At 43.0% G+C, this 14,939-nt stretch overlaps 1 pseudogene; it reads right to left on the minus strand.

Moving 5' to 3' along the window:
- The window catches only part of LOC137616374 (uncharacterized protein DDB_G0287625-like), a 142,610-nt pseudogene extending 131,310 nt beyond the window's left edge, over positions 1–11,300 (minus strand).
- Positions 11,301–14,939: the final 3,639 nt, after the last annotated feature.

Consider the following 14,939-nt stretch of genomic DNA (forward strand, 5'->3'; position numbering starts at 1 on the left):
TCCTGCATAAGCGACGTGAGTTGCGACTGCATGTCTTGCAGTAAAGACCACTTAGGGTCTACAGGAGCAGGTGCGGCAACAGACGGTGTAACTGTCTGAAGCGGTACCGCTTTGCCTCTCTTAGGAGGTGAGCAGTCATCGGATGACTGCAGCGAGTCCGAACTGACCCAGTGGCTATAGCTGGGCCGTTGGACTTGCGCGGAAGGGACCGACTTGCGCTTTAACGGTCGTGAGACCTTGGTCCATGGTTTCTTGCGAGAAACCTCTTCCGCAGACGAGGTATAAATGGGCTCTCTCGTCTTTGTTAGGCAGGGGCGATCTTGGGTAGATACGCCCGATACCACGGAGGGAACGTCTGTTCGCTGATTAAAGCCTCTCGAACCCATTTGTCGTACGACATTGCTTCTCCCCTGGACTTGGGAGCTTGCAAAAGGTCCCGGACTAGGAGGACGACAGGCACGAACAGACGAACCCTCAAGCGCAACACTATCCACAACACTATCACTCACTTTATCACTTCCCACTGCACTTTTACACTTCAGCTCCTTGACATCCGCCATGAGCTGATTACGGTCACTAGCCAGTGACTCAACTCTCTCACCCAGAGCTTGGATGGCACGCATCATATCAGCCATCGAAGGTTCCTGAGTGCCAGAAGGGGGATCAGGAGCAACCACTACAGGGGAAGGAATAGGTTGTGGGGCATGAGGAGAGGAAATGTCAATAGAACGAGAGGAACTTCTCCTAACTATCTCTCTCTAGCCTACGTGTATATTTTTGGAATTCGATAAAATCGAATTCCGAAAGCCCAACGCACTCCTCACATCGATCTTCCAATTGACAGGTTTTATCCCGACAATTGGAACAAACAGTGTGAGGGTCGATAGAGGCCTTCGGAAGACGCCTTGAACAGTCCCTAGCATTGCACTTCCTAAATTTTGGGACTTGTGAAGGGTCAGCCATTTTGAATTGGTCAAAGGGGAATTCAAAAACTATCAAAAAGTCATCAACAAAGAATCCGTAATCAAAAAGAGTTCACAGGAATTGTGAAGAAAAAGCCTGCACAGCGAAAGCTCAAAACTAGAATAGTGTACTTCACCAATTAGTTGTGAAAACAAATCCAGTTTAGCAACAGCGAATAAGCACGTCTTGTCGGGAGCACGACAGAGAGAAAATTGAGTTCTTTGTTTACATTGAGTACTGTACTGGGTATCTGGACGACAGATGGCGCTGTTGGGCACACCCGCAACCTGTGTAGCGATCGCTGGCGAATTTTACCTTAGAGTTTTCTGTCGAGCAACAGAGTTGCAGCTATTATAATCACCGGCTGTTAAATATTGAAAATGTTGTCTTAAAGTCACCGTTTCCCTAACGCCTAGTTTGTTAAGAGGCATAAAACGCCTCAGGGATAATGTGGACTCTGGTGAGGAGGGACCCAATGGAGTCATGACTGGTTCCTGTTGATCCGGTAACTGGATAGAAGTTGTAGCTGTCAGCCCTGGGGTTGTAAGCTGTGGAGTCATTGGCTCTGTATAAAAGACTTCAACTGGAGTTGGTTCAGCTTCTGGCTCACTTGGACTTTCTGCAACTTTAATCATGGTAGCTGCAGTGCTCGCGGGCTGGTTGAAGCCGGTTCTGCGGGGTGTGCAAAGTACGGGAACAACCCATCTCCAGAGATCCTTATAGAGGTGAGTTACTTAGACACTAAATAGTTTTTTGCGTAGTTTTCCCTAAGTCTCATATTCCGTTTTGGGTCAGGAGAACCTAGTCTCCTATCTATGTTCGATCTTATTATCCAGCCGGTCTCTCGGCCCGTAAGACCACCCCCGCCTCCTAAAGTACAAGTCTCCTAAGAAAGTAGTTCGAGGTAAGTACTCTGTGTTGGAACAAATCACAAATTTTAAGTATTTGTATTTTTCCTAACAGTACTTACCTCGAACTACTTTCGGGTTATGGCCCGCCCATCCTTCCCCGAGTGTCTTACGGGACTTTGATACCATATCTATCATAAACTTACTGGTGACCGAGACCTGGCCACACGCGCTCACTGACCCGGGTCGCCTCAGGGCGCGTATTCATCCGCTACAGAGGTACCCACTATAGAAAAAGGAGATAGGGGAAACTACACAAAATTTTGGTCGGTTGGGAGGAGAATCCCAGATACTCCTAAGAAAGTAGTTCAAGGTAAGTACTCCGTGTTGGAACAAATTTAGATTCGCACTTGGGGAGTAATTTCCCCAAGTTCGAGAGCCCTCTTGTCCGTCACAATTCTTCAACAATATGAAGAAACCATATGACTTCGACAAGGCATTCTCTCATTACGCGGGCCTTCCATCTGAAGTTAGCCCTCCTGGAATTCCAAAGGTGACAAATGATGCGCATAAGTGTTTTATCAGACCATCTGCTCCTGAATGGGATCTGAATAACATAGGCCAATTAGAGTATCTGCCCACCAGGACCAGGTATTCAGTGTTGTTATGAAGGGAGTAGTCACAATAAACCTTCTGGAATGAGTATTCTGGCAGATTGATGTCACTTGGTGGTTGCATTGCATTTGATTTGACGATCCTATGACACTGGGCATATTCTTTCCTTTGCCAATGTCAGTTGAGATACCTGGCCAGAAGACCGAGTCTGCAGCCCGTTGACACATCACGTTTACACCCTGGTGGGCAGCATGTAGGGAGGAGAGGATGCTTCTCCTTAGGGAAGTGGGTATGACGATTATGTGTCCCATCAGGATGACACCATCAAGACAGGAGAGACTTTGTGCATAGCGGTGAGAGCTGTGAAGGACTGGTGAGAGGTCCTGGCATACCATTTTGCAGAATGTCTGCAAGTTCGGATAGGATTTCATCTGAAGACATCGCCTCCCTGACCATTTCCCACGTGACCATGTTGGAGATTCGAGCTTAGAGTGAGGAATGCTGCAGCATATTAAGGGTTGTCTTCTGCCAGGTCAACAACATCCATGGCATTGAGGACAGAGGGTTGAGAAGAAGGCAAACTGTCCTGGCAGGATTCCTCTTCCATTGTTGTGGGGGGATATAATGACACAGCATCCGGTCCTTTATCCTTCAAACCCGAGACATGCACTAAGGTGAAGCGGTATGCTAATGTTTTCTCTTTCAGGTTGAGAAGCCTTCTGTTACTGACTTCAGTGAGAGAGATGTCATTAAGAATCCCGAGGAGCGGTTTATGGTCTGTTGCTATAATGAGGTCAGCGCAACCAAGGATGTAGTATCTCATTTGGTGAAGAGCATACTCCACTGCAAGGGCCTCTCCTTCAATGAGAGCATAACGACTCTCAGCTGGAGTTGTAAATAACCTACCAGCCAAACAAAGTTTCCAACCATCAGGGCAGCATGACAGGCTCTTGGATGTCCAGAGACAATATTTCTGCCTCAAAAGGGATCCAACCCCATTCACTGACCAGTCAGTTTGTAAACGTAATACGGGAAGGATCAAATAGTCTGATGCTGTCCCTTATTTCTGACACTGTTCAAACAGTTTGTCAAGTTCCTCAGTCCGGGTGAACTTTGTTGATGGTTAGAGAAGGTGTCTGAAAGGTTTCATTTGTTTGGCCACACCACACCGAACGCACATGCTCCTTGGTTAACCAGTCCAAACCATACTCTTGCTCCAGAAATATCCTTTGGTGTTGGGAAATTTAGAACAGAGTTCAAGAATTTCAAGCTTGGTTTGACATTTGTGGCTGTCACCGTGAGCCCGGTAAACTCCATTGAATCCTGGGCAGAAAAAAATTTTCTCGGGTTAAGGGTGATGCCATTTCGTGCACAAAGTTCAAGCTACTCACAGGTTTGGAAGAAAGATGCCTCAATTGACTTTGCCCACATACAAGTATCCATCAACACATTTCACTTTGTCTGGAAAGTCTACAATGATGCTGTCAAATCTACAAGTGCATGCATCAACACTGGCAAGGAATCCTTGGGGGTGGGACCTTGTACAGTACTGGAATCTACCCCATGGGGTGATGAAGGTGGTGACGTGTCTGTCCTCTTCACGGTTTGGTACCGAATGATATCCGTTCCATGCATCTGTAAATAAGACTTTTTTAGTGTTCTGAGGGATTCGATCAGCAAGATGGAATGGATTTGGGACATGGTGGGTCCGTCATACAGCATGAAGGTTCTGTGGCTGTAAGTCGACACTGCGTCTGGGGCTTCCATCAGCTTTAGCTGTGACAACCCTCCTGGAACACCATGTGCCGGTTGTGTTTGGACTGACCCGTTCAAGAACTCATATACTAACATCATGCTCCAGTCTTCAAGAACTTTATCCTGCCAATGTATGGGCACCATGGCGGGTTTGTGCACAGCCACAGGTTTGGCTTCTGTGTCAACATGTAGTTGCAAGGGTTCACATTTTATCATGGAGAGGGGTTGGTGCACAAAAATGTTGAGAGCAGCGTCAACAAAATAGTCCAGGAGCCAATCCTTGAGTGCTGGCACATCTTCCTCTGTAGCCTTTAGTCCTGGTGGCAACGACTTTGGTAATGGTGGGGGTGCTTGGCCTCGTTTGGGGCAATGGCAGACTGGGTCGTTCCTGCTCTCTAAGGATGAAATAAGGTAGGGCAGTGCTAACTCCGGGAAGTTTGCTAGAATGAAACCCAGCTTCTCCAGCGTTTCTCTGCATAAGAATGCTTTTCGATCCTTGAAGACATGCATACCAACTGTTTGGATGGCCAAACACATCCTGTCTGGTCATGAAAGCATGAGTGAACAATTATACCTCCCTCGATACCCAGGTCCTCCCTAAGGCGCCAAGCATAGCGAGTTTCACTGGCATGATGTCATTCTTGGTGCAACCCATGGCCAAAGCAGACTTGATAGGAATCACAGAGCTCTGGCATCAAGAATCGGCAACCATAGGAATCGATAGCCTCTAAAGTCTTGAGCTGTCACTAATGGGGTAACCAAGCTCTTCCTGGTCTTCAGGCAAGGGTATCAGGTCAATTACAATTGTGGGATGCACTTTTGAGGGTCGTTCAATCCCTCTATCATCGAAGATATGGTGGGTTATCGGTGATCGGTTAGGATGCTGTTGGTCGTTGCTCCCGTGAAGGCTCGAGCTAAGGAACTGGTCAAATGCTAGTAGGTCATCTTCTACCTAACTTGCATTAACCTTATCCTTATCTTTGGATTCCCAGCGAGATTGCAGTCCTCTTGAATCCTTGCTCTAGGTGCAAAATTTGGACGAGCTGTCTCTATGTCCCCACTTATTGCAAGTTGAACATTTTGTACATGCCGATGCTTAATGTCCTTTAATGGAGCACTTTACACTTTGCTGGGCATCGTTTAGCTCTAGCGTTCCTGTCATTGCGCTGGCCATGACTTGCTCCCCCGCATGCCCAGCACTTAGCAGTCGAGTAGTTGATTTATTTGGACTTGTTTGTAGGAGAAACCGCACAGTCTCCAACAGCAGCTTTTGTGGCTTTACACTGTTCCTTCTGAGCTATGAATGATACGATCTCGTCAAGGGTACGATCGGTTTTGGGGTCCCCGAGGTGATCTGCAAGGATTTCTGGGTCGTCAATTCCGTGGACGAGATTGTCCTTGATGACCTCATTACTGGAGTCAAAGGTGTGTGTGCATCTGGGCTGTGTACACCTAGTCATGAATTGACACATTAAGGCCTGACACCATAAGATTGCGAGGTAGGTTCTGATTCCTGTCTCAGGTGGTTGTACCATTTTGCTGAGCTTGATCCTGTGCACCAGGATGCTTTCCTCCTTCACTGTGAGATGTTTGATGTCAGCTAGGAGATCGGCTCTGGCATTCCAGCAACATCACCTCTTAAATCTCTCATTACGTCTGTTCTGAGGTCATCACTGCAACAGTAGAATAGGGCTGTTGGGACTTGTGCATCTGATACGGCCATCCCTGCCTTGTAAACAGCCCACAGTCTGGTGAATGCTGACCACTGGTCCGAGCCACATCCAGAACTAATCTTAAGAAGATCCAGTTTAAGCTTAGAGGGGACAGGTGTAGGGCACTGGCGGGCTGGAGAGCGTTGGCGCAGAGCTAAACACTTCGGAGGTGCAGCATGAGCAGGCAGATGATGAACAGGAGACCGGAACGGAGAAGGCAGGTCAGCAGGTCGGCGTGAAGGATGGTCTGGAACAGGGATGTGCCCTTTGGAAGGGCGAACATCCTACGACAGGGATCGCGAACAATCCACGGAAGAGTCCAGGGCCTTAGTCCGAGGACTAATGGCAGCATCTTCAGGAGAAGGTCCAGGAACATGTAAAGGTCAAAGGCCGGAAGACGACTGAAGCGGAGGCTCCTCTGCAGGAGACGGCTGCAAAGATGAGGCTGAAGAGCCGTATAGGCGCCTTTTCACCGATGGTGAAGGGCCACCTTGAAGGCGAAGAGGAGGGCAAGCTCTACGTCGTAGATACCCTCTAGGAGCCGGGGATCAGCAAGCTGACCTTTAGAAGCAGCAGTCCTCCGCAGAGGAGTCTCTATGAGCGAACTCCTCCGAAGAAAAAAAACACTCGCAGGAGACAGATGAAAGACTTAGTTCCCCCTTGAAGGATGAATAGGAAAGGGGGGAACAGAGTCAGCAGCAACAGCTGGAGAATCTGAAGGTGCAGAGGCGTCGGCAGCAGCCACGGAAGACGCCCGACACTACATTATTGACGCACGACAGAGGATCTAACTCTGAAGTCGACGAGGGCTGCACACTAGCACCTCGAATAATAAAGGCTGCACACTAGCACCTCGAATGATAAAGAGCAACAAGGAGTGCTTGGATGATGGACCCGGAATCCCCTAGGATGACCATACCTGTAAAATAAAAAGGAGACAGAGACAAGGCCTCACCCGGGGAAGAGGTGGGGCAGCTTTGCTAGGGGAAATATCATCATTTCTCGAAGACTGGGGTTGCCCATAAATTAAGGGGTCTATGCTACTACTCGACGGTCTCCCGGAAGAGACCAAACAGGGAGGAGCTTCGGAGGAAGGTCAGGAAGCAGAAGGTCTTGGGTTTTTCCCCTTTTGAAGAAACCTTCGAAGGAGAAATATCCCGCTTTGACTTCTTCTTCTGCCGTCGCCCAAACCTTTCCCACTGGGAGGCAGAAGACTCCCGACACTCACTACACCTGTTATCACTATCACACCGTTGACCTCTGCAGGTGGGACAAAGGATGTGGCGATCACGGCTGACATGACTGTAGAGCAGGGCCAACCTTCAAGTCCAGGGCAAGTACACATGGTCGCTGAAGTCAACACACTTACATACACTAATCAGAGAAAGCACAAACAAAGACAATTAATGGCAGTCCAAAAATAGGCGAAGGACCGTACACCATCCGAGCCAAAAGCAAAGCGAGCTAAATCACCAGTGTGTGAGTGGGACCAAGCTACACCCCCCCCCCCCCCTAGCCCTGCTAACTAGAGGAATGAGTAGTTAACCTTCGCCAAAATTTTAATGGCTTGTCCTTTCAGATTGATTGATTTGATGTTTTTTGGCATCCTGACATCTAAGGTCATTGACACCGATATCGTTTATTGTAAATAAAAGATAAAAGAATACTGTATTCAATTAAAAACATAAAAACAAAGATGTCATTTAGAAAGTTAAATTCAGTACCATTCAGAAGACCACCTCCTAAAATAAAGCTAAAAATACCACAAGCATGGTAGGACATACAGTACTGTATGTCGAAGGATCTTGGCAATGATGAACCTGCCATCCTCACTCCGAACTTTAAACAGATATCTATTTCTCTCACTACTATATGAGGGATATTCAGTTAACAAATGCCTTGCTGTCAATGGTACCAAACAGTCGTCGCAATATGGTTGATGTTGGCCAGCCAGCAAAAACTCATGTGTCATTCAAGTGTGACAAATGCGGAGAGCTTCTCTAAAAGTGATAACCCCTAATAAATAGCGTAGGTTTGTATTCCAGTTACAGAACAACTGAAGATTAAGAGACGACGATGTCCCAGGATGGCAATCAGAACCGTCGTCAGCAGAAGGCCATTAGAGGAGCGAACGCAAACGATCGCCTGGCTCACGCGTGGAAGGTCCAGGAAAGGGCTGAACTTTGCGTTAAAGGTCCAGGAAAGGGGTGAACTTTGCGTTGAAGGTCCAGGAAAGGGCTGAACTTTGCGTTGAAGGTCCAGGAAAGGGATGAACTTCGCAGACTTCCAAAGAACAGGATATTGAGGGCTCTCGAGTACGATCCTTCCTGGCACCACGCTAAAAGAGTCAAAGTAGCTCTTCCTTTATAGGGGGTGCAGAAACCCCGAGGGACGGCTACGCCTGTAACATGTCTGCAAGGGAAAAAGGCTCCCGGCGGCTGGAGGTGAAGTTGCCGCTCTAGAGGAAGCAACTAACCCTTTACTGTAGTACCATACAGTTGTCAAAAAAGTTATCAGGTCTGCACTCCTGCTCGGAAGAAAGCGAGCAAGAAGGAGCTTTAGAAAGAGGTTTGAGGGTGCGAGAAGAAGAGGAATGCGCTTTTCTCGCCCGAGGGAGAAAGAACGCGCTTTGCCTTCTTCCTACGCCGTCCAAACTTCTCCCAATGGGAAGCAGGCCACTTCCTACACTCTTCATAGGGCGAACCCTGCTCGTAGCGATGCCCTCTAAATGAAGGACACAGAGTGCAAGTCAGATCCACTGATGACATAAAGGTACCGCAAGCAGCACCTTCGCGCCCAGGACATGATCCTATTAGGGCAATCAGAAGAAGCACAAGCACACCTGAAAAAGCAAAATACTGTATTAAAAAGTCCAATGACAGTCTCTGGAGGATAGAAAGGAGACGTCCGCTCTCTACAAGCCAAAAAAAAAAAAAAAGTGATATAGATCACAGTTGAGAGAGTATACAGTATAGGTGGCTGGGTACTCCCCAACCACCCTCTGCATACCCACTCAAGTAGTTAGGCAGGGTTGTCACCTCGCACTTTTGGTCTAATGGCTACCTTCCAGCTTCGCCGAAAGCTAAACAACATAAATAAGGTTTGTTAGTATGGGAACAAACATGGACCATATATTTTACGGAGCCTTTGTTATCAGCGGCCAGTTCCTCCCATCTAAATTAAAAATTAACATCAACTAACCTAAATCCCCACCCCCAACCTACCCTACAAGCCGTGTCCTTACCTACTTACCTGCGGCCGCTTTCATATATACACCCCTATTTTTCCTATTCACTGTCTAATTGTTTGATACATTTGTGACCAAGATTATTTGGGGCAAACCAGCCGTATTAAGTATTTTTTTTTTTACCCCTTATATAAAAACAATTATGGGGGACCCCAGTGGGAAACCAGGGCTTATGGGTGAGGAGATGCCCAAAATGAGTTACTTACAGCAATAATAATGGTCAGAAATCCAAAATAAACACTAAATAACCAGTGTTCAAGTGGCAGGAAATTAAAGCATCATAGTAGATACTCTAGAATTCACTTCACATCCTAACAGTTTTAGCTCTACTGTGGTTTGCTATGCTCGCAAAATAAACATTACCTCACTGTTCCTCTGTTCTGACAAGCGGTACAAGGATGTGCTGCGCCAGAAAACCCAATGGATCATTATTTTGTGGATAGTTTTTACTTTCAAATGAGTAATATACAGTATACTGAAAGTCTGTCTCCCAAAAGTAAAAAATGGACCGAGTGAGAAATAGATTTTACATTTTAATCAACCAATACTTAAGTTATGTCAAACCAGTCAGCACTCATCCATTTCTAATAGTGAATTACAGTTTCGCAAGTAATTAAAGTATCATATATAACCCATTTGTTCACTTATACTCATAATAGTGAATTAGGTAATTAATTGGAGAATTTAAAAAATTTATGGCCAAGCAGATAACGAACGTAGCTCAACATGTACCTCTTGCTGGTACAGAACCAAGTTATTAGATAACCAAGTGAATAATTAGATAATTAAAGCCCTTAAAGATACTCGCCCAAGCTGATTACAAGCATAGCACATAATATAACCAAAATGCCGAACCAGAGAAGCTAGGATAGACAATGTTGGTATTATTGTACTGTATTACAGGGTAATGTAACGTAGTGAAAAAAATACTTTTATCCATAGAAAAAGATCCTTTCTCTTCGAAAATGACACTCGTTCCTGTCAGAAATGATTAGTATCAGAAATATATATATTTAAACCTATATCCACCGATAATGGGAGACCCCCAGTTTAAATACTCTCCCATGTGGCTAACATGTAACGCAACATGTACTACTTGCCGAAACAGAGGAGCATGAATGTTAACCTGCGAGAGAAGTGAGCCACAGCGGAGTAAGAGTCAATAAGCAATTACAAAAGAGTTCCTTTGACCAACCAACATATGCTTAAATACATTATATAAGAGTACATTAGTTGATGGACTGAGCCAACAAGAAATCCTTTGATTATTACACGGAAAATTCCCATTTTTTACCCCAACAGCAGCCTGTTCCGACGATCTACAAAGACCCCTAAGGTTTTGCAGTTGTACATCTCTATTACTTTAAAAAGCTATTTCGTGAAATTCCAATTTCCAGCAAATGTTTATAAGAAAATCGTTGACAGTACCTGTAACTATACCAGGCTTTAATTCTCTTCATTTTGGATATACTATAATGTACTAAAATTTCACCAAGATTTTACCCAAGCCTGCTGTAAGCATTACTAATGACGAGAAAATTACATAGGCTTTTTGGGTATCAACGAACTAGCTCATTTGTTTTTAATACATATTACCTTTAATATCCAATTAGGGTCTGTACAGAGTTTTTCCCCTGCCCTGATGGATTTGATTCACCCAAGCTTACTAAAGAAAAACAATTTTCAAGAGAAGCCTTGAACCAAAAACGTAAACAAAAAAATGCGCACACGAGGTCACACTTCAAACGACCAATTTGACTTAAAAATTGGGTATAAAAACCTTTGTATCAGAAATGCAAGACTCCCAGGTCTACGGCAAACGTTACGTCTATAGGAACTCGGAGTCAATGCACAATAAACATAAGTTTTAGTTGTGCCCTGAAGTATCCTATGACTGTAGTACTACCTCTCGAAGTTGTCTGGCGACTGAAATATTTACATCCATTTTAATTGTAATAAAGGATTAGTCTTCAAAGCATGTGACTAATTTTATCTCACCTGAATCTTGCCGAATTTGCGTTTAGAACGGATAAGAAGAAATAAATTGTCGGTCTTGAAACAGATTAATGCACTTGACGATCTCGAATTTGATGGCGGACGCTGGCAATGTTTCACGGGATTGAATCGCTTCGAAGCTACTAACATTTCTTTAGCAGACAAAAAACGCAGCACAACTTCTTTTTAAACAAACATGCATCTTGAACTCATAGATCGGTTACAGCCTAAATGACAAACAAATACAGTTTTGATATTTAATTCACAAGCTAAACGAATCGGTATTTACGATCCTTTCAAAATACATCATATATACATAAGATGGATAGGATGTGATTGCAATGAATTCTATCATAAGAAATGTGTGTATATAGTGGCAGGCATCATTGATAATGAACGAAAGAACCCCGTTTGGTTATGTCCACACTGCGTAGGTGAAGCCAGACAAGCCAATCTATAGATATATCAAATCTAAAGGAAGATGTGAATATAAGAGAAGAGGCCCTGAACGAACATAACGCGAGAATCACCGAATTGAAAAACAAACTTACGGTCCTGGACTTAGCGTAAACGCAGCAAATTCCACCCACACTGCTGACCTCACTGAGAAAGTTGATAATCTTGCTATGAATATGCAATCAATTAAGGCAACACTTCAATCATTGATGGACCCAAAACCGGAGAAAACGACATATGCTGACAAAGTTAGGGAAAATCTGTTAGTAATTAAATCAACGAATACAACACCTAAAATTACTCAAAGAAAACACGAGGTTGAACAGGCACTTAAAGACATTCATACACTTAACACATGGTCAACTACGAATGGAAATGTTGTAAACTTTGCAAACAAAACGATCACAGAAGTGGCTGCAAACAAAATTCAGACATTGGTTGCCGACAATGAAACGAGAAAGGTCGGAAAACTACAACCAAAAATAATGATATGCAATGTGTACAATGATAAGGATGCTGTCGTAAATGCCTTGATTAAAAGAAATCGTTGCCTGGATCGAATCCAAAATATAAAAGAGAAGATAAATGTAGTCCTGAAGAAAAATGCTTCAGGTGGGACTACCCACTATGTGCTGAAATGTGATCCTGAAGTTCGGAGGGCTATTGGAATTGAAAAGACTTGCAGAAAATATTGATCATGGTTACTAAGGACGTCATAAACTGTGGCTATGTACATATAAAATCTGCAGGTAATAAAACTATTCAAATTCGAGAATTAATAAACGAGAAATATTTGGACATACTAGCATTTATCTGTACTTGGACAAGGATAAGATCACTGAAATGACAAGTTTACAAGTTACAACCCCCACATATACCTTTCACATACCGAGAGAGCGTAGGTCTAGTGGGTGTGTCAGAGACTTTATTCATAAAGATTACTCAAATCTCAAAAAGTTAAAAAGAACTAGTGCAACAAGCTTCGTGTATATAGAAATAAACTTTACGCAAAAAACAAAAAACAAAAAAATATCCTTTGTAAGTCTACAAACCTCCGAGAACAAACACTAGTAGTATTTTTTTTTTTTTTGAAGAATTCAGTGCATTCGTTGAGATGATTATCGTGGAGAAAATGAATTAGTTATCTGTGGAGACTTAAATTTTTGGATGAATGACATCAAATCCTGACTCTTTGGCATTTAGTGAGTTGTTAGAATCATATCGACTAATGAATACTGTCGACTGTACAACTACTTTAACTGAGAACACATTGGACCTAGTATTGAGTGATGGAATTAATAATATTGTATCTGATATAAATGTTGAAAAGAAATGTACTATCTCCCCAGTGCACAAACTTATTGCGATTAGTCTCCCTCTACAGAAACATGCAACAGTAAAGAAAGTACTTTAGACATAAATCAAATTTTTCTCTCACAGTATTTATTGAAGAAGTTACAAAGAAAATAAATGATGCTATCAGCATTCCCTGTGATCATCATGACCAACGTCTGTTGGGAGCTATGTGTGTTAACTGTCTTACGACCACTTATAATAAAGTAAGTAAAAGTGAATATGATACAATGTGCCCACCGATGGAAAAGACTATAACTGTTAAAGACCATTCTCCTTGGTTTGATGGAGAGACTTTAATGAAAAAGAAGGCAAAAGACCTAAAGAAAGAAAGTGGAATCGGTTAAAAACTGAAATTACTTGGGGTAGAATACAAAACTGCTACATGTCAATATAACTACCTACTCAAGAAGGAAAAAAATGAATACAATAAGAGAAAGATCTGCGAAGAAGCAACAGACATAAATAAGTTATATCGACTTCTAAATGGCATAATGGGAAAATAAACGAATAGAAGCTACCTGATGGAACTAGCAAATAATTTTCTAGTATTCTTCAAAAACAAAATTAAAAATATTACTAGGTCATTTGTAAACACTCAACATCAATTAATGATACACCTGACACAGAGAAAATTAACCAGATTTAACAACATAACACAAGATGACATCACCAGGATTATCAAGAGAGCAAAAAAAAATAAAAACTGAGCGATCGATCCTATGCCAATATCTGAAGTAACCGAAATAATAATGAGAATAGCAAATGCAAGCATTGACGAATGCAAGTTTCCCTAACCTGAGGTAATGGCTATAGTCACACCAGTTCTGAAAAATGCTTTGGACTACCAGGAATCAAGCTCATACAGATTTATTTCGAATCTATCCTTTGTTTCAAAAGTGCTACAATCTGCTCTGTTATAAATGGTATGCTGGAAATGATGGATGAAAATAAATACTAAATGATCTACGGTGCATCGGCGTTGAAGATCAAGCTTTCGAATACCTAAAAGACTACTTGGTTGGTAGAAATTACTGTGTGAAAATTGGAAACTCTTATTCATCATATGAACCTTTAAACAGAGGGGTACCCCAGGGGAGTGTACTTGGTCCAATCTTATTCTGCATCTACTGTATGCTATTGGTCTATCGAAAATACTACAAAGGCAAGGTGTGAAGTTCAACCTATTTGCGGATGACACAATTTTACTTCTCCATAAAAGTTATATTGTACAGTAGATGACACTACTGAAACGCTAAACCGAATCCTTGGTAGTGTTAGAGAATTGATGACAATTAAACAACTAAAATTAAATAAGAACAAAACAGAGTTCATGGTGGTGGGTAAGAGAAACAGCGTGAGAAGCTTGGGTGATATTCAAATGAACATAAATAATGACTCGGTGCCGATATCTAGTAAGTTCGTGATCTAAGTGTATTTCTTGACTGTAACGTGTCTCTCAATGCCCAAATAAATAATGCAGTAAAAAGTGCTTGTTACAATCTAAGATATATTGCTTTTATATAAAAAAGTACCTAGATGAAAATTCTGTAATAAAACTTGGGATAAACTGTGTTGTTACCAGGGTTGACTACAGCAACTCCATCTATTACAATTTACCAAAAGTACAACTTGAGAAATTACAAAACAATAAACAGAGGAGCAAGACTGATAAAAGGTGTCTCACCTTGAGAAACGATCACCCCTATATTAACTTATTTACGCTGACTGCCGATTAAAGAGAGAATTCAATTTAAAATATGTACAATAACCTACAAAGTTAGCAGAACCGGTCGTCCAAAATACTCAAGAGAATTGCTATACATTGCGCGGCCAAAAATCGTGTCGACACGAGAATAGTTACAGATGATTAAACTATTGGAACCTAGATATATGTCTACTGTAGGCTTCAGAGCCTTCAAACGTGCTGCCCCAAGAATATACAATAAGCTCCGACGAGACATCCGAATGATTGAAGACATTAAGGCTTTCAAA

The sequence above is a fragment of the Palaemon carinicauda genome, chromosome 22, assembly GCF_036898095.1.
Source record: "Palaemon carinicauda isolate YSFRI2023 chromosome 22, ASM3689809v2, whole genome shotgun sequence".
Taxonomy (NCBI): Eukaryota; Metazoa; Arthropoda; class Malacostraca; order Decapoda; family Palaemonidae; genus Palaemon; species Palaemon carinicauda.